The following is a 26,985-nucleotide window of genomic DNA, read 5'->3' on the forward strand; positions in this document are numbered from 1 at the left end:
TGCTTTATAGAACTTCTGTTTCTGTTGTATGTAGATGAATATTATTTAGGTGATAATCTTTATTCTGTCTGTAGGTTTCAGTAACAATACAAATATTTAAAAGCCATTGGCTTAACACAAGATTTCTAATTTAATATGTCTTAATGAGTGACCAGTGAAGTGAAGATAAGAGTCAAGAAGATATTGGGTGCTCTGCACTCAATAAGCTTCCCATTTGCTCACCCAGATAATTCCAGAAAGGCAGCTGTGTTATGATTGCCCAGAGGAAGGTTGTTACAGGCTTTGTGGAGGAGGTGGCTTTTGAAGAACAGGTAGGGTGGACTGGTTTTGAGAATCCTGGCCAACTACTCCCAGGGAACAAGGGCATCACAACGCAGGATGCAGAAGTGACTGGGGGGACTAAAATACCTTGTGTTCTCCAAGAGCCCCCATGTCCTGACACCCCGGCAAATGGCATTCAGTATCAGATAGTGGAGCATCAGTGTTCTTGGGTTGAACCACCAGAAATTCGAGGTTAGAAACCTGTCATGCATGGTGGATTCCTCCATCACTGGCTACATTTCAGTCAGCACAGGACAGTTTGGGACTTTTTGATGATGAATGTGGGGGCTTTGGAAAATAATGTGTTTTGACCTCACCTCACCTAGCATAATGCTGATATGTTTATTTAAAAATCTGTAGCTTTTCTCTTGATTCTCTCATCAAATTTATATGGTAGTAAATACATGTCTCACCTCTTTTTAAAAAGATTTTATTTATTTACTTTTAGAGAGAGAAAGAGAGGGAGAGAAATATCAATGTACGGTTGCCTCTTGTGTGCCCCGACTGGGGACCTGGCCTGCAACCCAGGGATGTGCCCTGACTGGGAATTGAACAGGCGACCCTTTGGTTAGTAGGCAGGCGCTCAATGCACACCACATGTCTTACCTCTTAATTTGACATTTGAGGACAAGACACAGAAGTTAAACGATGAACTTGAAGTGGAGGCAGATGAACAAGCATCTGGGTCACTTGGTTTTTAGAACTGGGCTAGTCCTGTGCAGGTATGTTTATGTTGTCTCCCAAACACACTGGGTCCAGGAGACCTGGGGTGTGTGGTCCAGAAGGTGCCGATACTGATACTGTTATACATTTAATGTCACTTGTATATTTATACATTTAAGCTCTATTCAAAAGGCATCAAGTGAGTTAAAATTCTTTTCTACCTTTCTCTTTCCCTCCCTGTCCTTTTCTCTTTTTCTCTTAGGGATGATCAGGTGGGGAGGAGGTTCGTGGAACATTTTTTTTCTCCAATTGAAAGAATGTAAAAATAGCTATCAACATATTCATTAAATTCTTTTTTTTTAAAATTTTATTTATTTATTTTTAGAGAGGGAAGGGAAGGAGGGAGGGGGGAGAGAGAAAGAGAGAGAGAGAGAGAGAGAGGAGAGAGAGAGAGAAACATCAATGTGCGGTTGCTGGGGGTTATGGCCTGCAACCCATGAATGTACCCTGGCTGGGAATCGAACCTGGGACACTTTGGTTCCCAGCCCGTGCTCAATCCACTGAGCTATGCCAGCCAGGGCTCATATTCATTAAATTCTTGTGTGCAGGTGAAAAAAATAAGATCTTGGAACTTAAGGGATTTGATCAAGGTAAAAAATTACTTTGACAGAGGAAGGATGAGAAAACCAGTGTCCTGACTCCTAGTAAGATGCTCGTGTGGCTATACCACTGGGTCAGACCAGCGTCACCTACCATACTGCCATCGTCTGTCATCATCCTATTGTCTGTCCTCATCCACCCATCCAGCCTATTGGCCATAAGTCAATGCTGATACTGTGTATCCAGAAGTTTATTAAGGGAGGCTGATTTTTTAAAATTTATTGATTGGTTTTTGGAGAGAGAGAGGAAGAGGGATGAGAGAGAGGAAGAGGGGGAAGAGAGCGAGATCAACTTGTTCCATTTATTTATGCATTCATTGGTTGATTCCTGTATTTGCCCAACTGAGGATTGAACCCACAACCTTGGTATATCAGAACGATGCGCTAATCAACTGAGCTATCTATCCAGCCAGGGCTCTGCTTCTTTTTTTTTTTTTTTTTTTTTTAAGATTTTATTTATTTATTTTTAGAGAGGGAAGGGAGAGAGAAAGAGAGAGAGAGAGAGAGAGAGAAACATCAATGTGCGGTTGCTGGGGGCCATGGCCTGCAACCCAGGCATGTGCCCTGGTTGGGAATTGAACCTGAGATACGTTGGTTCGCAGCCCGCACACAATCCACTGAGCTACGTCAGCCAGGGCGTGATTTTTTACTTTATGTTTTCAATCTGTTCTTTAGCTATTGCCTGAGGTTGGGGCAGTCAGTCTATGATCCCACCCTTTGGGCTGACAAAAGTTGAGATAACCATTCGCCTATCTCTCAAGGGTTGGTTTTTACTGTCAAAGGGATGGTATAATCAGGATAAGGAATTAATTTTTTTTAAAGATTCCCCCTTTTACTCCTCTTACTTCCACAATTCTCTAGAGTATCAGGAAGCATTTACTTTGTAATTCAGCCTACTGCAGTGGTAAGATCTTTTCTTTTAAGTTGGTGCAGGGTTTTCAAAAATGTGTTCTGCAGAATAAAAGAAGTTAATAGGTCTCACACATCCAAAAAAGAGATGCCATAATCATGTAGATTTGGGGACCAGTGGAGTAAATAAAGCTAAATAATTCTTGCAGGACTTCCCAGAGCTTTAGTATGCTAATTTCCATGGGTCTCCAGGATGGCAGTTGAGTGAGTAGTGTTCCCGAACACGTTTGGTCATGCCTCACTGTTCTGGGGACAGTATTTACATCTCTTGAACTCATTTGGGAAGTACCGTCTGAGAATATGGTCCCTGTTACTTAAAGCAAATACTATGTGTTTAGGACTGTTGACCAAGGGAGATTAATATCATGTACAGGAAAGGATTATTATTAATTTTTGTTAATCTTTCTATCATTAAGGCCAAACCTTTGTTTTTTTAAATCCTCACCTGAGAATATGTTCACTGATTTTACAGAGACAGCAAGAGAGAGAGCAAGAGAGAGAGAGAGAGAGAGAGAGAGAGAGAGAGACATGAATCTGTTGCCTCTTGTATGCTCCCCAACCAGGGATCAAATCTGCAGTGGGGCATGTGCCCTGACAGGGAATTGAACCCGTAGCCTTTAGGTGTAGGGGATGATGTTCCAACCCACTGAGCCACCTGGCTGGGGCTAAATCTTTTAAAGTAGGATCCCCAGTGTTGTTTAAAGGTGTTTGACTGTAAAGAAGGAAGAGAAGCCAAGTTGGACAAATATTTTTATATGATAATAGGAATGCAAATAGGGCCTTCATTAGGAGGCTCTATTTATCGTTTTTCTAAATGATATTCTAGTGGCTCATCCTTGCTCTGTCTTTAGCCAGTGGCATTTATTAAGCAGCAGCAAAGCTAATGTTATGGTTCATATAGAACACGTGGGCTGAGGCCAGAGGCCCACGGTTCCTCCTCCTCCCCGAACCAGGTCGGGCTGACTGTTATCCAGGTGCAATGTAACGCTTGCTCCTTCTCTTTAGAAACCATTTGTTACCTGGTTGTTGCTACCAATCAACTCTATTGTGAAGCTATACTTTAATATTTCATTCCTGTGTGTTTAGTAGAAAAGATTGTGGAAAAGTTCCTTGCAAAGATCCGAGGGTGATCACTGGGCTTGATTTGCAGGGGAAAAAGGTGTCAAGGAGGTAAAGACTGACCTCGGGTTTTCACGTCCTTGCGAGCCCCTCTGAGCCCGGGGCCCAGTCAGGGTTCCTGGGCTCCTCGTGGCTGATAAACTCATTTACGCTGAAGTTTGTGTATAATGGGTTTTACAGGCTGGCGTTGTACAAGAGTGATGTAGAGGAAGCAATCCTTCAACCACAGGGTAACATCTCTACCTCTGGAATTTTCAGATGTCGCTGACAGTTTAAGATGAGTTTTTGGGCCATGAGGAATCTTTTAAACCTGGTGCTCACTTGTGACCAGCCTGTGACTGGGACCACGTCCTTTGTCAAGGGCTAGGGTCTCCATGGGAACCTTCCACAGTGGGTCGGGTTGAAGGATCCACTCCCCTATGTGGAATGGACGTAGTTCTAGATTACTTCACATTTGAAAGGCTTGTCTCCCCGCCCTCTGTGAGGCATTAGCACTTTTCCACTTTAAAGGAAAAACAGTCCATAAATTACTGAGGAATTTTATGGCACTGTCCAAAGCGCTGATTGGAAGCCAAGGAAAAATAAAACTCCAGCTTCTTTCTGGAAAGTCAAATGGAAAAGGGAGATTGCTTCCTGAAAAGAGGTGGGCACCGCTTGAGGGTGTGGCAGTAGCCAGAGGGGAGACTTTAAGGTTGGCTGTGGCTGATTGATCCTCTGCTGGTGCCCTTGAGGAGGTGCTGAGAGTTCTGGGCCTCATCCCCAATGAACTTGACAGCAAAGTGAAGCAGGCAGTTGAATGGTGTGCCTGGGAAGTGGATGAGAGAAGTGATTATTTTTGGTAGCAAGATTTTTGTGCTTGGTTTATGCTGTGGTAAATCCAATATCTTTATTTACACTTGCCCAGCAAGGTTAAGAATTCCTTGTTTTTTCATATACCTGATGCCAATTAGATGCTGTGTACGGGTTGAAGGAAAGAGGGGGTGAGGTGGGATTTTTCTGAGACTGGCTGACCAGGAACAAATCCTGGGGATTGGACTTCATCATAAATTGCAAATAGAAAAGTCCAGAATGTTGTTTGTTGCAAAACAAAACAGGACCAACATGAGAAAACACTTTGTAGACATACATTGAGTAGCTTCCTTTCCAGAGTACGTTTCCTCAGACCAGGAAGCCCCGTATCACCTTAGCTCCAGCCCTCCCTCCGCTCCGCTCGCTTCTCCCTGCAGTGGATAAACACGATGCTGTTTTTCGGTCTTTGCTTTCATCTAATCTTTCACTCAGGAGCAATGAGGGTATTGTGACCGGTTTGGGGTAAATACAGTTGTTTCACTGTTATCATTTTAGAATTGGAGCAAATCTAAATGAATCATAACAGTTGCATTTAATAAAATCTCCTGAGTATTGGCTAATTTTAAACCGGTCTGACGAGTTTTAAGGTCCATGTGGTTTGGGGAAATTCAGTGGTGCGTTTCCTGATTTTGTAGCTCCCATTTCCCTCCTTCCTTGCTCCTTTTGGCATGCTGGTCTGCTTGGCCTCCTTATCTTTCATCATCTTAGGCTGGGCGGAGGGGTGGATGGGGAGGGGCTGAGCCAAAGGTCAGGCAAGAAGCTGTCGGTCAGGTTCTCTGCTCGATAGCCAGCACTCTTTGGAATTCCCAGGCATCTTGGGAAGTTGACCTTCAGCTCACAGAGAGCCCAGGTGGGCGGCTGCCATCCTCCAGGAAACCTCCTGCTGGAGGTATGGGGGAGGAGGGGAAGCAGGCTGAGCAGTATCAAGGCATTTTGCTTCTTTCCCTCAAAGTCTCTGCCTCTACTTCAGGCTCTGACATGAGAAGCTTAAGATTTTCTGCCTTGGCTCTATAATCATGGTGGTTAATGAATGACAGTTTTTTTTTTTTTTTTGAGAGGTTATATACTACCAGAGTTGGGAGATCTTCTGGGCCATGGGAAGTTCAAGGAGCCCCAAGATATCTTCACTGGAGGGGGCTCATTTCCAGAATCATTCCCATTCTGAGGACTGACCGACCCTCCTTGCCCCACCACTCCTTCTCTGCTCCTTGTTCAGCATTATTGACATTCCATTGCTCACCTGTGCAGGTTCCCCCAGCAACCTGCTTTGTGATACTTGTTTGCCTATAAAGCGAGTATTACAGTGATTGAAGTGTTGCTCTGTGAAATAGATTAAAAAAAAAGAACACTGCAGTTAAAACTATTTAAATCTGTTTTGATACATTTTAACAAATTCTTAAAAGATCCAGAGCCTTTTCCTCACTGACACATGCAGTTCAGAACGACACCAATAAGGATTATATTCTTATGCCAAGAGGTAAGACTAAGTTCAGGACTGGAGTGTGGATGGAGAGAGAAGGATGTTTCTGTTTGAAATAAATGTTGACCCCCACACCAAAGGGAGCCAGGAAGTGGCGCCAGCGGGTGCAGATACCAGGATCACATTTTGCATTCTCCATCGGACACACACATAGCTCTCTGGTGCTGAAAGGCGGTGATGAAGACGGCCATGAAAAGCTCAGGCCAGGCTCTAAGGAGGCCTGAGTAAAGGCAGTACACGGCCACCCTTCGGTGGTCAATCACCGCCAGTTGTCTGACCACGGAAGGACGGTGGTACCAAGCATCTCTGTCCTTTCCTTTTCTCTTTCTAACTTCTAGATCATTTGTGCATTCATTCAACAAGTCTTAGGGAGCCCCTGCCATGTGCCAGACATCCAGCTATGACCTGGGGATATAACTAGGAACAACAGCTCCATACCCCGAGGGGGGGCAGATAAGCAAAAGGGTAATTCTGGAATAGTATGAAAAGCCTGTGATGTACGTTATAGGAGCACTTAGCAGGGGCCCTGACCTAGATGTGTGGGGTTGAGGGAGACTTTTGGGGAAAGGTGACATTCAAGCAGACACCTGAAAAGAGAAACTGAAAGTAGTTTAATGTGACTGCATGGTGAAGTGGGGTGGCAGATGGGAGTGAGTTGGAGGCATGGGAAGGAGTAAGGTTTTTTTTTTTTGGTGAGCTGATGCCTGCCTTCCTTCCTTCCTTCCTTCCTTCCTTCCTTCCTTCCTTCCTTCCTTCCTTCCTTCCCTCCTTCCTTCCTTCCTTTTCTTACCCATTCCCATCTTCCCTGTGTTCCTCTCTTCCTGCCTCCTTCCTTCCCTTCATCCCTAAGACGTAATTAATTTTGGAATCCTGAGGGACCACCTCAGGTGCATAGCAACTTGTGAGTTAGGGCTCTATTCTGAGAGTAACAGGAGAGCCAGTGAAAGATTTTTAAGGTGGAAATAGCCTGGTCAGATTTGAATTTTATCACCCTGGAGAATGGACTAGAGATAGATTTAAAAATTAGGGGAACTGTTGTCGTTAGCAGGTTGGAGGTGCTGGAGGCTGGAAGTGGGAGGTCGGCAGGGCTGATGGTGGCGGGAAGAGTGGAGCTGGCAGTGGGCGGAACGTGGGGGTGAGGATGGCTGTTACCAGAGACCAGTGCTGGGTGTGTGGCTTGAGCAATGGGGTGCTGTTTACTGAGGTGGGTAGTTCAGAGGGACAGAGGCCTTTGTGGGTGCAGGGGTACCTGATGGCTGCTTTAGATCTGCTCTGGGAATTCTTTTTCACCATAGAAAGGGCTGTTTAGCCCTGACTGGTGTGGCTCTGGTGGTTGGGCATCATCCTGCAAAGCAAAAGGTGGCCAGTTCAATGTCCAGTCAGGGCACATGCCTGGGCTGTGGGTTTGGTCCCCAGCCGGGCCACATACGAGAGACAACGCATTGATGTTTCTTTCACACATCAGTGTCTCTCTCCCTCTTCCTTCCTCCCTTCCCCTCTCCCTAAAAGTAAATAAAAAATTTTAAACAGATTTTATTTATTTTTAGACAGAGGGGAAGAGAGGGAGAAAGGGAAGAAGAAAGAAAGGGAGAGAAACCTCAGTGTGTGGTTGCCCCTCACAGGCTCCCAACTGGGGACCTGGCCTGCAACCAAGGCATGTGCCCTGACTGGGAATCTAACCAGTAACCCTTTGGTTTGCAGGCTGGCATGCAATCCACTCAGCCACACCAGCCAATAAATAAAATCTTAAAAAAAAAAAAAGACAGGGCTGTTTAAGGTGGTGAACAGTAAGGATAATTGGAAGGTGAATTCTGTGATGAAGGTGTGAAGTGATAGTGGGAACTGGACCAGCACATCAGTAGCTTTTCTTGCCTTTTTCCCCTGCCCCTACAATGTAAATATTAACCTTGTTTTCTATGAGTGTAAGAAACTTTTGAGGACCTAACCAATCAAGTTGGTGATTCATCCACTAATCCAGGGGAAAAGCTTTGTTTCTTTGTTGTAACCAGGCAGTTTTTACCTACCTGATTTTTCTGCCTTCCTTACCTATTTCTTTATGGTTTTCTTGGGTTGTATGTGTGAGTACATCATATTGAAATTTTGGACTTTCTTTTTTCAACCTTGAATGTTCTATCTATGTTCAAAGGTGTTCAGAATATACAATACACAGTCAGCTCCTGAATAACACGGGGGTCAGGGGCACCGTGTACATCATGTAATCCATGTGTGATAACAATTGATTTCCCGGGAACTCAAGTGCTAATAACCTGTTGTTGACTAGAATCCTACCAATAGCAGAGTTGGTTAACACATTTTTGTGTGGTATATCTATTATGCCATCTTCTTACGATACAATATGCTACAGAAAAGAAAATGCTATTCAGAAAATCATTAGAAGGAGAAAATACATTTGCAGTACCATATGTACTTATGGGAAAAAATCTATTATAAGTGGACCCACGCAGTCCAAACCTGTGTTGTTCAAGGGCCAGCTGTAGTTCCTTTGAATTATATAATGCAAATGTTCTTAAAATGTCTTTCTTTTAAATTATAAAAAGAAACCAAAAGTTAAGATTTTAAATTTTATTTTGACATTTGTCACTAGTGCGATGTATAGTTTTGGTAGCATTCATGAGGGATCAGGTTTTAAACATTTATCCAATGTTGTTACATTCTTCAGATTGCAAATGTTTGTATTGGCTATTATTAGATTAAAAAAATGCATATGCTAGTTAAGGTGACCAGCTGTTTCTAAACTTCTTTCTAATTGTAAGGGCACTGAGTAAACTTGGGTAAATCAGAGCGTTAAAACAAGGTGAGGAAATTTTATAGATTAGAAGTTAAAAGGCAACAAAGTCTATATTAACGGAAACTTGGAAGGAACTCTTTTTTCAAGATTCTTTCAGGATTATTATTATTATAAAAATTATTTATTGTCCAGAAATTTATCCTGGAATTTTCTGGAAACTTTTTTCATTTTGCTGAGTTTACGCTCAGCCTCAGCGGACCTGGAGGTTTCATGAATACAATATGCTTTTTAAGTTCCAGAAGTCACTAGAAGAGGATGGTATCAGGGGGCTTCTGCGTGAAACCTAATGGAAGTAAAACGAAAAAGAGACATATTTCAATTGTTTTTGTTCTGTTCTCTTTCTGTTACCTCGTTATCAACAAGGTCCATCCTTGCTGAGGCCTGGGCAAGTGGAAAGCTTCTCATTTGGAAGTTTAGTTGTTTTTTAATTGGTCACTCAGAAGAAAGGCTTACATTGATTTTGAAAGACAAAACATGCCATTGTTTTTTTCACTAATGCCTAACTTCTACATGGCTGACTGGATATTGTTCAAATTTTCCAAAAGAAAAAGAGAGAGAGAGAGAGAGAGAAAGAAACACCCTTATTTTGGATCAGAAACCAGTCATGGAAAATTTCATTTTGAAAGGATAATTTTTTGTAAATACGCAAGCAGCGAATGGCAGTGTGGCTACAATAGACTCTGCCTTTGGACTTGCACAGTCCCCCGCAGTAAGCCCTGGACTGCAGGCACCCTGATTAGGTGCACAGCACAATATTGGAAGCCTAGTTATGCATTTCCATTGGGATTGAGACTTTTTTTCTCTAAGACCTACATAGGTAGAGATTCCTACTTTATCTTTATTCTACATTAATTCATAGTTTTTTTTAAAAAAAGGTTTTATTTATTTATATTTAGGGAGAGGGGAAGAGAGGGAGAAAGAGAAGGAGAGAAACCTCAATGTGTGGTTGCCCCTCATAAGTTCCCAACTGGCCCACAACCCAGGCATGTGCCCTGACTGGGAATTGAACCAGTGACCCTTTGGTTCTCAGGCCAGCACTCAATCCATGGAACCACACTAGCCAGGACTAATTCATACATTTTTACAGCATATCTACTATGGGAAAGGTAGTGTTGCTATGGAAAATTCTGCCCTTAGCATTTGCAATCCAATCAGGAAAATAAAATGCACGTATATTAAAATCTAGGTCTTTTTGTAACAAGTGCTAAATATGTGATGCAGAAAGGAAGTATTGTAGATAGATAATCTAAGAAGGTGAAGCTCATGGGTGTATATATGGGCTGGAATAGTTGTGAAGTCCTCTTTGGAGAAGTGGAACTTGGGTGATGGGTTGAAAGGTGTGGAATACTTACATGAGGAAGGGGTGTGGTGAGCTGGTGACTACCAAGAGCAGGGAGCCTGGACCTGGTGGGTGAGTGTTGGGCCCTGCTGTAGGTTTGTTGATGGACTTCTGTAGGCTCTCTGACCTTCCCGCATCCGGGGTCCCACCAGCTGGGACAGTGAGGGCTGGCTCAGCTCTGCTTTTCCAGGCCTGACCAGAGGATGATGCAACATGAAGCTCAAGGCCTCTTTGAGCAAAGGGCACAAGAAACCTGTTTTTCAAATCCAGGCTCTACCTGTTTCCTATGCTTTTACTCCATGCGGGAAAGAGAATTAGCATCTCTCTGAGTTAATGGAGCATTTCGAGAGCAATTGTAATAACTGTTGAGAGTGGGGCAAAAAGAGAGACTCAGGAATGAACAGGTTGGTGTTGGGATAAAGGCTGACGGATGCTATGGGTTTGAAGCTAGCATTTATAGACTCAGCGCTGGCTGTTCTGGAAACAATAAAGTCGCTAGACAAATCACGAAGGGGTGGTTTGACATTGGTGCTATAAACCTCAAGAAGTCGACAACTTTTTTGAGTTTAAATAGTGAGCACTAGCTGTCTTAGGAGGCCTAGCAGTAAGGTTTGTTTTCTTCCAAGTTAGGAGATTCTGGTGCATCCAGTCTGATGGAATGGGCTCTGCCCCTCTCTCTCCTATTGGAGGGAGAAGAGAGAAAGAAGATCCTGCTTCTAAGATACCCAAGTACGATATCCACCCTGGCCCTTTAGGCTCAGAACTGCTCCTTGGATAGTGTTATGGTGCCCAGGCTTAAACATGAAAGCTGGGCTGTTTGCATGCTGAGGACACGGAGAGCCAAACTGGGGATGTAAGATAAAGGCAGGCGGATAAAGCTTAGCCCGTGTCTGCCATTAGAACAGAACGCACACACGGTCAGGTAGGTATTGTAGGCACATACATGCCCAAGGCATCTTGCTCTTGAATGACTGCAGAAAAACCGTTTAAAAATGTATTTATATTATAGAGACTTTCCAGCAGCCTTATACATTTCCACCTGTGACAATAAATAAGAAGATAGGGTTGTCTCAAGATGCTTATAGTGAAAGCCAGACGAATACACATGACAATTAGAATTGTCTTAGATGCTCTGAGATTCTCATTTGTTCTTCCTCCAACAGTTGTTTATTGACTGCCTGCTGTCGTCCAGGCACTGTGTCAGAGATTTTAAAACTCTGGTAACTCAGGTATTACAGTTCATAAATGTCATTTAAAGACATAGTGTTTTCTTTCTATATTCACTACAGCCACTCTTCATTTGTCTCAGAATAGGAAGTAATTGTGCTTCTGTATCTAGGATAATGCAGTTATCCTATACTTTAGCTGGGTGCCTTTTAAATTGCCATTTGGAAACTGGTTCTATTTATATTTATCTATAAGCCATGTTATGAAGTTTTCAGAGTGAGTGCCTAGGTAGGTATTTATGCAGTTAAATAGAGGCTAATTAGATCTGTTTGGGTTTTAGTGTATTTACCTGGGACTAACGGCCCATTTGAGCAGTTTCCTCTGTGTCATTACAGGCCACCATTGATCTCGTCCTGTTGGTTATCCCTTCCTTGGCCTGTGGGTGAGACCAGGGCCACCAGAACCTGGGGTCATTTCTTGGTGACACACCTGCCGTGCCCACATGGGTGGACACGGATGGGTAACGTCCCTGGGAATGCAGACACCGAGGGCCAGGAGAGGGATGCATGCCCTGTATTTAGAACAGCAGAATGGCTCGTTCCCCCTGGACAAAGCGGTCAGCAGTTGCTACTCCTAGGACATGCACTCTGGGCGGCGCTCACGGACACCTGCTGCATCCCGTTCCGGGTTCTCAGTAACCTGTGCATGCATTTGTTTCCCTGCCAGCTGCACCGCCCATCAGTGTGGCTCCAGCGGTCTCTCCCCATCCAGATTTTTCACCAGTGCTCTTTGTGGGCCGCAAACTTGATTTTTGTTTTAATTATGGAATAGGAGCGCTTGAATTATTAAAATGTTGTTTATTCAAGCCATTATAAATTGACTAATTGAACTTACTTTTTAAAGACAGATTTATTGAGGCATCATCAACATATAATAAGCTATATGTATTTAAGATGCACAATTTTGATACATTTGGACTCGATAACTTGATTTCTTATTCTTCTGCCTCCCCACCCCCCGAAAAAAGCATTCAGCGAGCGCCGATTCTGCATGCATTTGCCCGTCTAAGAGTGTGAGGCAGGGATTTTGAAATGACGCTTGTGTGACGTACGGGGCAGTGGCTCCCCACTGACGTCCCGAGTGCGGTTTCCCGGGGGCACCCAGCAGGCACTGGTTGGTCCAGGCACTGGAGGCTGAGTGTGTGTGCTTGTCAGCTCTTCATTCCTGTGCTCGTTAAACAAGGAATAAAAACAGGGAATAACTTACATCTCTCATTGGTTTATTTTTTAACAGGGGGTAGTTTTCTAAATTTATTTTGCCCAGCTTTATTGATGTATAATTGACAAATAAAAATGGATGTATTTGTAGTGTACAACATGATGATTTGATTCATGTAAACATTGTGAAATGATTACCACAATTAAGTTAATAATCATATCTATGACCTCACATGGTTTCTCCCTTTTTTTTTTAAATGGAGGATAGTTTATAATAGCCTCAGCAATTTAGGGCATTTTATCCTCTTGACAAAGCCAGCAATTTTTACTCTCCTGAGTGAAGGGATCCTGTCTGGCCAAGGCTTGGTTGGAAGATGTGGTCAGGAAGGTTCGATCCTGACATGCCCTGGCTGCGGGATCTCCTTCTCTCGGGATCCCTCCTTGATTTTCCTGAGGTCTGGACGAGTCCTGAGTCCTGCAAGGGAAGTCAGAGTCAGCGCCAGGGCAGGCCAGCTGAATTTTAATTGGCTCTAATTAGCACCTCCATAAACTGTAACATTTTTTTCTCCCCAAGTCAGTCAGCCAAGTAGCATTAATGAAAGGTGAGATATCTTTCTTTAGAATCATCAACTGAGGCAAAACTATTTTCAGGTTCAGTCTCTGCAAGTCCTGACTTTTTCAGAAACAGGGAGGAAGTGAGATAAGGAATGAAATACCTGGGCAGGGGGCGGGGTGGGGTGGGGCGAGGTGCCGGAAGTGTTCACTGGAAACCCAGCCCTGGGCTCGGCTCAGCAGGAAGGAGGTGCTTAGGTCTTGCTCTCAAGTGCCATGGACTCTAGTTGGAAAGAATGAAAGATGGGATGTAATCAAGCCATACTGTTTCATGGGAGCTGGGGAAGTGTTTCTCTGGAGCAGTATTTATGGCCATTCCAGGAGGCATCTTCTTACCTTAAACATGTCATTAGAGCTAGAACTGGACACGGATGCCAAAAAAATAAAGTTTAATGAAACAAGCAGTTCGCAGACAGTCTTGAGTGCTCCTTCCCCTCTCAGCCACACTTACCCGGGATCCAGTGTCTGCTTTTCCTCGTGGATGCCCCTGTCTTCCCATCCCCTTGGCTAGACATATGTTTTCCACTGACGGACAGCTAAATTTGCAGCCAATTATCAATCATTTGTGGTGTTAGGGGGACAGAAATAATGTGGGAAGAAGCTACATCCACAAGGCCTTATTAGCCAGAAGTTTTCATCGAAGACCATAAACCATTGCTTGGTGTTGGGGGGACTGGGGATGGGAGGGGGTCGGAAGTTAGGGCAGAGCTGGACAAAATCATGAAGTTAAGTGGGGCTATCCTCATTCTCCTCCTCTCTATTCAACAATGAGTTGGTCTTTTTCTGTCTCATTGACACTTGCGGTCTGCAGTCAGCCATTTGGACCCCAGGGCGGCCAGAAGCCAGTGGGTTTCCTTCTTCAGGAGATTTGCCTTTTGAATCTGGGTCTCCCTGGTGAACGGAAACGCCTTGGATTCTGATGAAGCAATCCCAGGGAGATGAGGGACAGGCAGCAGGACTCCGAGGTGGCCCCGGGAGGGTGAGGCCTGCCTCTGTCTCCGCAGAGGAGCACCTGGGCACACTGCAGGCTGGCTTTTCAGAGATCTGAGCTGGACCTGCAGTAGGCAGTGCATTTTGCCTCGTGACGCGGGGCGTACACACAAGGAGTGATGGAACGCTAATTACCCTGTCTACGTGAGAAGCACACGATCCATTTTATAACCTATTATTTAATTTAAAAATGTGTTGATTGGACCTGCTAAATTGATTTCACAACCCACAAGTGGCATATGAGCCCCAGGGCCAGGCCACACTGCTAGTTTGGGTTTCCTGGACTAGGGCACCTGGTCAGGGGGATACTGGAGGCTGAACCTCAATTGATTTCTCTCACCGAGTGGGTACCCAGATTTGGTGAAGGAAGGGGTGCCTTTTATAACATGCACACGGATGGTCCCTACTTGGCGCCATTTGTGATTTATAAATAAGATGTCTGTGCCTGGTAGTGTCCTATGAGTAGGCACCGACTGTGCAGGTGGAAAGTGACAGGTGAGGAGAGGCTAGATGCAGAGTGAGAGAGGATGCCCTTCATCGCGTCGGCATGGTTAGCTCATCTGCTCCCTGGTTTCTTCTCCCGTTCGCTGCACTTGGACGTCAAAGGATGAGGAAGGCCCTGAACCAAGACAAAGAAAAAGGACCCATGTCACCTAAACACTCTTGGAAAACCAAGATTCGTCTCAGGGGAAGAGCTGAATTTCTGTCCGAGTAGGAAAATCAGGAAAAAGCACTAAGCAAAAATAAATGTAATACAAAATAAAAATAAATAATACATTCAACAAATGTTTGTTGAAGACGCCTCTGCACCCGAGGCAGAATCATGTACAGCATTGCTTAACTAGCTTCTTATAGTCACCGTGGATTGCAATAATTTCTTGTTTTAAAAAAAGATGAGATTTGCCCATCCGCATGAATGCCCTCATTTGAATTCTATGACTTTTCTTCACTTCTGGTTAGTCACCAAGCACCGAGTGTACATCTCCTGAAAGCAGAAGAGATTTAACTGCTGTTATTCAAATAATGACCGTTGTGCCAGTGGGGGAGTGTCAGGAGCTAAAGCTAATAAAAAAAATGGCCAGGTTTCCTCAGGTAAGAAAATGTTTTCTTTTTCCCGTGTGCTTCTGGTAATATCATGTAAAGCACAGAAGACTAATTGGCTTTTTTTGTGTGTCACCCAGAATTCCTTGTTCAGCAAATATTTATTGAGTGTTCACTGCATCGCCCGACACTGACTGAGTAGGCACTGGGCATGAAGTAAGACACACAGGCCTTTGGCCTCAGGGGACAGTGTTGAGGGGAAGGCAAGGCTTACCAGTGTGCACGCACAGGAAGGGGCTCTGAGACTCCCTTAATGGTGATCGGCATGGTTCCAGTAGCAATTAGGATTGTGTCTGCATGTGACAAGAAACCTACATTAACAGTGGCTGGAAGATACAAGGTTTTATTTTCTCAAGGTTAAGAAGTCTTGATCAGGGCTGCTAGGGTGTTCCATGAAGCTATCAGGGACCCAGGCTCCATCCAGCTTTCCAATCCATCGTCTTTGGAGCACAGCCCTCATCCACATGGTTCAGTGTGGCTGCCAGAGCTCCGGATATCACATGTTCGTTCCTGGAGAATAGATATTGAGGTAGGCAACTAGCAGTCTTCCTCTGAGTATGGGGTGCAATGGTGTGGGAAAGCTTTGTAAAGGGGGTGGGACGTGACTCAGGCTTCCATGGACTTTGTAGTATTTGGATGAGACTGGCTGATACCATCTACACTGTAGATGAGACCCCGCTGACGTGGCAGATGTGCCTGTGATGGAGCTGGTGAAGGCCGCTGTAGCAGCTTCGTTGCTGCCTGTCCATCGATAGAACCCTGACCACCCAGTAGCTTGAGGCAGATTATAGAACAACATGCTTTGGTTATTACTGTTATTTTAAAATTTAACTGGGGAGATTTTGCAGGTGTAATATAGGGAATTGCACACAGAAATTCTTGGAATGGGGCCTTAGCCCCTTGTTTTGTGTTTGTCATCCATAAAACACATACCTGGCCCTATGGAGTGTGGCAGATAAAGGGGAAGAGAAGGCAAGCAGTAACCCAGAGGGCCCTAGAAGAAAGGTTCTCTCCTGCTTCATCATTTCCCTGCCTGTTTCACCTAGATCCCCGAGTGGAAATTGACAGTTTGATTTTATCCCTTTTTTGCCTCTTCCTCTAGGGGTTTTCAGAATGTAGAGCTAGCAGAAGCACATGGGTTGTTAGGGGTCATGCTGCCAACAAAATAAGGCTGTCTCCCACCACTGCCTTTATTAAACATTGTCCTGTCAGTACTAGCTGACGCATCGGATAAGGGACTAAAGGAAGCTAAAGTGCACGTGTGGAAAGTAAGGTGAAGTTATTGTGTGCATTTGACATGCTTGTGTAATGAATGATATGCTATTTATTATAAACAATAAGAGAATAAAGTAAGGTGACTTGGCATGAAATAATATATAAATATAGCTTTAGAAAAAACCAACCAGGTAGAAAGTAGAATGGAAGCAAAGGCTCCCTTTATATTATAGTAGGGATAAGTGAGAATAATTAAGATGAACTAGATTCACCCGATACTATATATTTTAAAGAATGCTACGTGTGTTTGAGTAGTATTGTGCTGGTGCTTCAATAGACAGAAAGATCAGTAGCACAGAGAGGAATCCAAACCTAGACATTGATATGTGCAGAAACGTCGTCTTTAGATGAAGGTGGCATTTTGTGTCAGTAAGGAAATGATAGATTTTTCAGAAATAGTTTGGGACAACTGGGTCACCATCTGGGAACACAAAAATTGGATCCATGCCTCGTTTCTTATGCCAACATGCATGCCAGATGGATCAAAACTTTAAATATTAAAAGTAGTAGAAGAAAACAGAGAAGGTTTAAGTCTTGTTTTAGCACAGTCTTCCTAGGTATAACCCAAACCCCGAAAATCATAAGTAAAAGGACTGATATATTAAATTTCATAAAACTAAAAAAAAAAAACAAGACCTCATGGAGCCTAGGTCCCTGACAGCTTCACGGACCATCGGAAACAATGCCAAACACACACAAAAAATGAACTTAGATTCACAACAGAAACCAAAGGACTAATATCCTTAATTTATAGAGAGAACTTTAGTGAATTAATAGAAGATCAACGATGAAATGGAAAAATGGGGAAAGACAAGAACAGATTAGCGATGGGAAAAAGAAATAAAATGACTCAAACATATAAAAAAATTCAGCCTACAATAAGGTATTTTTTAAAAACTATCAGAATGGTAAATATTAAAAAGTTGTCATTGACGGGAGAAGAAACCAGGCATTTGTGCGTAACAGCAGCCTAAATTGGAATGACTTCCATAGTGGGTATTTTGATAATCTTCCTCCAAATGAAAAAAATACGTAAACCCATTAACTCAATAATTCCACTTCCAGAAATGTTGTCCTTCAGACGTGTGTGAACATAGGTACGAGAATATTCATTGCGGTGTCTACGTCTTCATTACTCTATGTTTCCTTTTGCTTAACTGGGAGGTGGAAATGATGATTCTAGTTTCCTGATACTTGAAATGGCTGGTATAAGAGTGTCTTAGAAACCAGCTAGGCTGCCTGAAAGAAGAAAGGTAGTCTCTAAATTTAGGACATTATTCTAGTGTTTTAGAAAAAGGAAGAGTCCTAATTATAAAGTAATTGTCCTGGGCGTTGAAATGCCAGGGCCAAGTCAGCCCCATTATGCTGGGTTTTGGCCAGCCTCTCCGCTCTGCCACCAAGCTGCAAGCACTTGGAAGGACTTGGGAGGCCAGTGCGTTGGGGGTGGCTGGTGGCCTTTTTCACACTGGACCCCTAGAGATGGAGCCGCTGGTTGCTGCTCTCTGGGCTACTTGGGGTCATCCAGCCTGGCTTTCTGGCATGCCTCAAGGGCAAAGCTCCCCTAGGACCATCTTCTTGGGTCCCAGCAGGTGGGACCCCCTCAAATTTGACATTACTGTCACACCAACATTATTTGACTCAGATAATGATGCCACCTGTTACACAGCCCAGCAGTGTAATTATAGGTAAGGAAATTGCTAAGGGAGGTCCCTGAGCAGTTGGAGGCCAGAAGGAAATATTTTCAAGTAATTAATGGGTGGGCAGGTAAAAAAATTAATATTGAAAAATAGGAAAGCCCTAGAAGAAGATGTCTGAACTGCTGTCTGTCTGGAAAAGGGGGTATGCTGGAAGAAGGTAAGCTGAGATTTGTGGATGTTCAAACTTTGGTTTTAAGCTCTTTTTTTAAAAAAATATCTTTAAAAAAATATCCTGTTGGACTTCTTATCATCCTCCCCCCATCCCCGTCACTGCCCTTAACCTCAAATTAGGCCTAAGAAAATAACCATTCTGGGAGTTTATAAACAGCAGAGGCTAGAATTCGGCAAAACGAAGAGAATTTAACTCGGGTGAATACATTATGCATAAGATATAGAGCATCGACTTGGGCTTTGTTAATGGCAAATGCCTAAACCACCAAATGATTGTGTTGATTTTGTGGGTTTCTGAAAAGACATGAAGCATTTAGAGTCTTCCTGACTTATGAAACACTTCAGGTATTGCGTTGGTTAAGTCAAGAAAAAACGAAGCGTGGAGAACAGGATTTCAAATAAAGCTTCCTATCTGAGTTGGAAGAATACATTCTCATGGCTTGTTATGATAATTTTATAAATTGCACCTACAGCTAATGCATCTTGGGCCTTGGGTCATACCAGGAGGTCTGTAGGAGCCACAATTAATTGGTTGAGCATCAGCAACAGAAGAGGGTCGGTGTTGACCTTTTGGGAGCTCACGTTTCAAAGCAGATAGCACTGACGTGGCCAGAAAGTAAGAACACAAGGAAAAATGAACGGAATGTTTCAGGCACAAATGAGCCATAAGTGTGCTGTTTAAAGCAAACCTCATCAACGAAACACAGGATTAAAGAAGCGTGGCAAGTTAGGGATCATTTGTTTGCTTTTCATTTATACACAACTCTCGCAGCACATTGGGAATAGAAGTTGACTTACAAAAAATATCCATTTCACGAATTCCTTGTTTGAAGCAGGTAATGTAAGTGAAATAAAGAACAGCGATGCCTCATCCAAGTGGGGAGTAGACTTCAGGTGACTTTGGGCCGCCAGAATATGACTGAATAAGGAGGTGCTGCGGAAGAGCAGAGGGAACCAAACTGAAGGGCCAGGGGTTTGGGCCCCGCCCCCCCACTCTTGGGCCATTCCCCAGACTTCGGTGTCCTCACTGGTGGAATGAAGGTGTTGGACAGTTTTGCAATTGAAAATGTAATCTGTGCTTTATTTTTCCTTAGTTACTTATATATATTATAATACTAAAAAAAGATTTAATGAGTATATATTGTAAAGCATTCAGACAGTAAAAAGGTAGACTGTGAAAAGCCATCCTTTAACGCCAGACTCCCAGCTCCCTCTGTAGAGGCAACCACTAGCCTAGTTCCTTGTCTGTCCTTCCAGAATATTCTGTAGGCATATTATGAACACGAGTATATCTTTTGAAACCGAGGGGGATAAATGGCATATACTTGCTTGCTTCTTGCCTTTTTTTCCTTACTACTTTTGGAAATTGTAACCATTGGCTCCTAGTGATCTTCTCTCTTCTGAAAGACTCCACAGTACAGTAATTCGTGTTCGGTAACTAATTTAACTAATGTCTTGTCGATGCATAGTTCATTTTCATTGATCATCTCTTCACTTCCCTACAGCTCTAAATTTCCCTGACTGTCACATCTTGGTTAAGAAGATGTCTGAGTAAGAAAAAAACTAGTTGTTATAAGTTGCATGTGCTGATCCTGTTGGGAGACAAAGCCCGCCCCTTACCAGCCCTGTCTGCAGGCCTGTGTGAGGGACGGTGAGGGGGAAGCACGCCCAGGTCAGCAGACACGGGGGCGTGGAGGAAGCACATTTCATCCACTGGGTCAGGCCTCTTGCAGTGTCGACTTCACCCGTGTGAGAACTATGATTCCTGTTGGGTTCCGGGTCAAAGGTTAAATCAGATTTGAGACAAAAATTTACTGCCTTTTTAAAACAATAGTATCTATGTTGGAAGTTTTTCTCATTTTAAAAATGTTAAAAAATAATTTTGAGTTGCAGAAGAACCCCCCCAAAGACAGGGTTGAGCACATCAGGTAGGAGCTGGAAGAGAGTTAATAGAGTTAGTGAGGTTGAGGGTACAAAGTGGTTTTCCTTCTGAGCCTGATGACCAAGTGACACTCACTCACTCTTGCAGTGGGGGTGGGGGAGGGGAACAATGGGGAGGCAGTTGAGGACTGCCTGCTCTCCTGGAGCTGAGGAACAATTTTGAATAACAGCCTGGGCCTGAGGCAGGTGAAGCTCATTGCCTTAGGGTGCCAGCTAAGTAGAGACCCTGCAAATTCATTTGGGAAGGAATTTTATGTTTAATATTTACCAAAAAGCTTCTAAGTAGTCATCATGGGAAAAGCCTGAACTTGGTTGGACTTCCTTCTCTATGGCAAGTATTATGTTCTTTAAAACCACGCATGTAGGGAGCATCATGTTGTTAGGACTGAGGGTCTAAAGGCCACCGCCAGGCCCAGGGGAGCTGCTGGAAAGCGGAGAGCCGGGTCCATGAGCAGCCGGGGCAGGGAGGAAGGGGCCATTTGCATTTTTGTGCCGCTTCCCCCCATCCAATTTGATTTCCTTACAGAAACAGGACGAGGTGCACCTGCTGCTGCTCTGCGGCATCTCCAGAGAGATTGTGGATTTTCTTTGTGACTCATGAGTATTATTTATGGCTGCCATGCTGGTGGAGACAGACAGAGTATGACAGGCCCAGGGAAGAGGTTTTTCTGGAATGTCCCCAACATGTTGCTTTTCAGTGTTAGTTCAAAAATGAGAAATGAGAAAAACTCATTCTCTGGCTAATTCAGCTGCCTTCACCCCCCACCCGTTCATTCCTGAAAGGCATTTGGTTCAAGTGTCCACTTGGTCGAGTAGAAAGCATTTTGGTGTCAGCACTGACATCCTGATAATTGTGCCTGGCTTCACTTTGTGAGGGAGGAGGCACTGACTTTGTCTGCCTCCTCTGCTCGCACCCCTTTTAGTGAGTCTAATTTCTGTTGGCTGGTATTTGAGGTCATTAGCATAGTGGAACAGGGCTCTGTGCTAATGAGTACAAGGCCACAGCTTTGCATGAGGGAAGTCTCAGCTATGTCCTGGAGAGGACACCTGCAGGCCTCGCCAGCTGCTTTGCCAGCGTTTCCATGAGGTGCCAGGAGGCCAGGTGAAAAGGGTAAAGATGGCTTAACTCAGCTCATCTCTTCTTCTTTCTGGTGATTGTGGGGCAGTCTGCCTGAGGAAATTATGGTTTAAGTATGACTATATTTCAAGGGTAAGGGATTAATTAAAAAAAAAAAAAAGTCTGCACTTGCCCTGGCTGGTGTGGCTCAGTAGGTTGGGTGTTGTCCTGCAAAGCAAAAACGTTGTCAGTTTGAGTCCCGTTTAGGGCACATGCAGGCAACCGATCGATCGATGTTTCTCTCCTTCTCTTTCTCCTTCCCTTCCCTTTTCTCTAAAAATAAATAAATAGAATCTTTAAAAAATAAAAATGAAATAAAAAGTCTGCACTTCGACAAAAGCTCCTTGGTGTGCATGGTTCATTTTTGCTCATGAATTTACCAAGAAGTTAATGAGCTTCTTGGATTCTGAGAGTTCGCAAAGAGGAATTGAGACATAGGTCCCACCCATCTTCATTTCCTAGGGCTGCCATAACAAGTACAACAGACGGGTGGCTTACAACAACAGAAATTCATGCTCTCACAGTTCTGGAAGCGTTCTGAGGTCAAGGCTGGACCATGCTCCTTGTGAAATAGCTAGGGGAATCCTTCTATGTCTCTTCCAGCTTCTGGTAGCCCCAGGCTTTCTTGGCTTGTATTAGTAGAACTCCAGGCTCTGGCTCTGTCTTTATGTGGCTGTATTCCCTCCCTTTCTCTGTCTTCTCTTCTTATAAGGATGAACAGCCATTGGACACCTCTGTCCAATGACCTCACCTTAATCTGATTACCTCCAAAAAGACCCTGTTTCCAAACAAGTTTACATTTATAGGTGTCAGGGGTTAGGACTTCAACATATCTTTTTTGGGGACACAGTTCAACTCATAATTTCACCTGTCTTCAAGAAGCTCCTAGCTCGTTGGGGGAAACGAATGGGAAAGGATGGTGAAATCAGTGTTAAAGAGGTCCAAGCACTGGTTGTAGGAGTCCAAGGGATACACACATACAAGTATACGTACACACACGGACACACAGAATCACACCCCAACTAACGCCAACCACACATCTATAACGTGATGCAGAACTCATACATTAATAAAGGCCATGTAGAGGAGTTTGTCTTGGCATGTGACCTTGAAGGATGGGAGAAATGGGCAGGGAAGGTTATTTCAAGATGAATGTGAGCAAAATTATGAAAGCATATTGGTCAGACATAGGAAGAAAAATGCTTCCAGTAGAAATGTGAAGGGAGGATTGAAATCTGGAGACTAGAGGCCAGTTGAGTGATTCTTCTGGAGGTCAGGGCAGCTCAGAAAGGTTTGGATTTGGAAATAGTGGTAGGGTGATAAGTCAGAGACAGACCACAGGGAGTGGGGCAGGGGTGGGGGGAGATGAGGGGAGCTGGTAGTAAATGGGGAGAGGGGATGGTCAGAGGAGAGCTGACTCTTGGATTTTTGGTGGAGTTGACTGGGAGGATGGTGATGCCTTCAGACAGGATGGGGAGCTTAAGAGGAAAGCAAATTTGAAAAGAAGATACATTTTCTTATAAATATGTTGAGCTTGAGATTATTGTGGCTCCAGGCATAGGTGTCCAACAAAAAGTTAGGAACTTGAGATTGGCAATCTGGAGGAGAGGTCAAGGTTGGAGGCAAGAATGCTAATGTGATAGTTGAAATCACGGGAGTGGATGAAGTGACCTAGAGAGAGAGAGTGCACAGAGGCAGAAGAGAAGCAGGGCAAGGCCCAAACCTTAGGGAATGCCCAGGATATGGACAGGGGTAAGAGATAGCGCAGGTTGGAAAGGAAAGGGGAGACAGTTGAGAGGAGACAGACAATACACCAGCAAGACTGCATCCTGCCTTGAGTTGGGGAGAGAAGAATGAAAAATAAGGAAACTGTCAGATATGACAGGTGATATTCTATCTGAGAGGCTGATTGCAAGAAAACTCTCACTGAAGTGATTGGGGCAGAATCCAAATTGCTAGAGGTTAAGACGAATGGGTGACGTGGAAGTAAGACAGTCAGGGCAGACTCTCACTCTTGAAGAGTTTGTCAGGGAGAGAGAAGGAATGGTAACTGGAGGTAGCAGAGTAGAAAAGGAATTTTTAGTTAGTCAGGAGAACAGAAAAGAGAGGAAGATTATTTAATGACCTGGTTTCTATAAAAGATGGCAAACTGTGAGATTGGTAGCAGGGAGAGAGGGATAAGCTTAACTGAGACTCAAGGGAATCTTGAGAATAATAATAAGGGAGTCATTGTATGAATGAAGTCTGAATCACACAGACATATTTAATCCATTAGGGTCATTCTTGCAGTGGGCTCCATATCTCTTCCCGAAGACTGGAGATTGACTAGTTGACCTGTGTGGACACAGAGTTTTGTGATTATTGACCTCTGCTGTACCTCACTGACGTGGGATGAAAGGTGCACACCCCAGCACCAAGAGCTTCTCCATAGATTATCTGGCTTTTTCATTTTACTGTGTTCCCAAAACTAAGGGATAGCTCCAACATCCCAGATAGGTTTTCTCTAGCCCCCAAACTAAAGCCAAATAAATGTCTCATCAGGAAACAAAAGTGCTAGAGGAGCCTGACCTGGAAATAACTGTTTTCCTTCTATCACCATCCAGGGGAACAACTATGCTTTCTCCCTCATCCCTGCCTCTGTCTAGATCTGGGTTTCTAGACTGCAGTCTGGATCTAGGGAATGGGACAGGAGAGTAACGAGGGGTCAGGAAGCCTCAACCCCCTGCTATGCTTATTGGGTTCCCAAAACTGAAGTCTGTCCAGTTTCGTGCTAAGCACTAACAGATACAGGAATGTTGGGTTTCCTACCTTGATGGGACTTTCATGGAACTTGGAGACTGTGCTGCACAGGTTGGGGAGAAAGAGCTCCCTGGGAAATACAGCTGTGCTAGTTGTGTGATTCAGAAAGGAGAGGCAAGTTTGGCTATGGCTAGAGTGGTTGAGAAAAACTCTATGTAAGACAAGAGTGGGATGTTGAATGATGAGTAGTTTGCATAGATATGTAAGAAATGCAGTATTGCCCAGACCAGTGTGGCTCATTTGGTTGGATGTCATTCTGCAAAGCCTAAGTTCACAGGTTTGATTCCGTGGTTGGGGCACATGCCTGTGTTTCAGGTTCAATCCTTGGTCAGGATGCATGTGAGAGGCAACCAATTGATGTTTTTTTTGCACATCAATGTTTCCCTCCCTCTCTTTCTCCTTCCTTCCCTTCTCTCTAAAAATAAATATATAGAGTTCCAGTCAACATGTAGGCATAAGTGAACACAGCTTGCCTCTTCGTACAACCACATAACTGAATTACAAAACAACAGCACCCAGAATTGTCAGAAAATTGAACTGTGTGGAAGTCTGACCACCAAGGAATTAGAGAAGTCACATTCATCCAGGGTAGGAGGGGAGATATGGAGATGCAGAGGCCTGAAGATGTAGAGCAGGCAGTCCCACACCCTTGCATGGTGGATAAAATTTGGGAAGAATTTCTCAGTAGCAAGGGATTCCAGCCTCACACCAGAACACCCAGCCCAGGGTTCCAGTGCCAGGAAGATAAGTCCCCATAATTTCTGACTGTAAAAACCAGTGGGGGTAGGGGCAGTGGAAGAAACTGCAAAATTCTCAGGTATCTCCTCTTAAAGGGCCCGCAGTGGACTTAGGACTTACACAGACTCATTCTTTCTGGGATCTAGCACCAGGGCAGCAGCTGGAAGGACACCAATGGCATATAGGGAAATACTGAAGTATCTAGCATCAAGATGAGTGCTGTGGGGAAAAACTTCCTCCTGGATAAAACTCCAGAGGCCAGACAGTGGCCATCTTCCTTTTTCTGAGCCCTCCCCTGCACATAGCCACAGAGCGGCAACATCAAATCTGGATCAAATCTGGAACTCCAGTAACCTGGTTCACATGGGTTATCCCACCCTGGTGATCACTTAAGGCTCTACCCTATCCAACTTACGAGTGGGCTTTTCTACAATAGGCCATGCTACTAAGGGAGTCAAAGCAGCTCTACCTAATACATGAAACAAACACAGGAAGACTGCCAAACTGAGGAGATAAAGAAACATGGCCTAAATGAGAGAACAGAACAAAACTCCAGAAAAAGAACTGAACAAAATGGAGATAAGCAATCTATCAGATGCAGTTCAAAACACTTGTTATTAGGATATTCAAGGAACTCATTGGGGACTTCAATAGCATAAAAAAGACCCAGGCAGAAATGAAGGTTACACTAAGAGAAATAAAGAAAATTTTACAAAGAGCCAACAGTGGAGTGGATGAAGCCAAGAATCAAATCAATGATTTGGAACACAAGGGAGGAAAAAAAATATTCAATCAGAACAGGAAGAAGAAAAAAGAATCCAAAAACCAAGGGTAGGTTAAGGAGCCTCTGGGACAACTTCAAACATACCAACATTTGAATTCTAGGGGAGCCAGAAGTAGAAGAGAGAAAGAGTAAGAAATTGAAAACTTATTTGAAAAAATAATGAAATAAAACTTTCCTAATTTGGTGAAAGAAATAGACATGCAGGTCCAGGAAGCACAGAGAGCCCCAACAAGATGAACACAAACAGGACCACACCAAGACACAGCATAATTTAAATACCAAAGGTTAAAGATAAAGAAAAAATCTTAAAAGCAGCAAGAGGACAGCAGATAGTTACCCAACCAGGACCAGCTGCTGCCCAAGACACAGCATAATTAAAATACCAAAGGTTAAAGATAAAGAAAAAATCTTAAAAGCAGCAAGAGGAAAGCAGGTAGCTACCCAAACTGGACCACACCAAGACACAGCATAATTAAAATACCAAGGTTAAAGATAAAGAAAAAATCTTAAAAGCAGCAAGAGGAATGCAGACAGTTACCCACAAAGGAGTTCCCATAAGATTGTCAGCTGATTTCTCAGAAGAAATACCACAGGCTAGAAGGAACTGGAAAGAAGTATTCAAAATGATGAAAAGCAAGGACCTACAACCTAGATTACTCTATCCAGCAAAGCTATCATTTAGATAAAGCCATCTAAAAAGTTATTTTAACAGATAAAGCACTTTCCAGACAAAGTAAAACTAAAGGAGTTCATCATGACCAAACCATTATTATATGAAACGTTAAAGGGACTTAACTAAGAAAAAAATTAAAACTATGAACAGTAAAATGGCAATACATTCACAGCTATCAACAAATGAACCTAGAAAACAAACTAGGCAAACAAGCATAACAGAAACAGAATCATAGATAAGGAGATCATTTGAAGGGTTATCATTTAGGAGGGGAAAAGGGAGAATGGGGAAAGGATACAGGGATTAAGAAGTACAAATTGGTAGGTACAGAATAGATAGGGGGATGCTAAGAACAGTATAGGAAATGGAGAAGCCAAAGAACTTATATGCACAGCCCATGGATGTGAACTAAGCAGGGGGTTTGCTGGAGGGAGTGGGAGTGCTGGGTGGAGGGGGGCAAAAGGGGAAACATTGGGACAACTATAATAGCATAATCAATAAAACACATTAACAAACAAGAATAAATCATAAAATCTTGTTAAAAAACAAAAAAAT

The 26,985-nt window shown here is 43.6% G+C and overlaps 1 protein-coding gene across 2 annotated transcripts in view; it reads left to right on the forward strand.

Annotated features, from left to right (window-relative positions):
* Positions 1-26,985, forward strand: part of PRKCE (protein kinase C epsilon) — a 473,918-nt gene that overhangs the window by 16,468 nt on the left and 430,465 nt on the right. The window lies entirely within an intron of this gene.

This window comes from Phyllostomus discolor, chromosome 6 (genome assembly GCF_004126475.2).
Source record: "Phyllostomus discolor isolate MPI-MPIP mPhyDis1 chromosome 6, mPhyDis1.pri.v3, whole genome shotgun sequence".
NCBI classification, from domain to species: Eukaryota; Metazoa; Chordata; class Mammalia; order Chiroptera; family Phyllostomidae; genus Phyllostomus; species Phyllostomus discolor.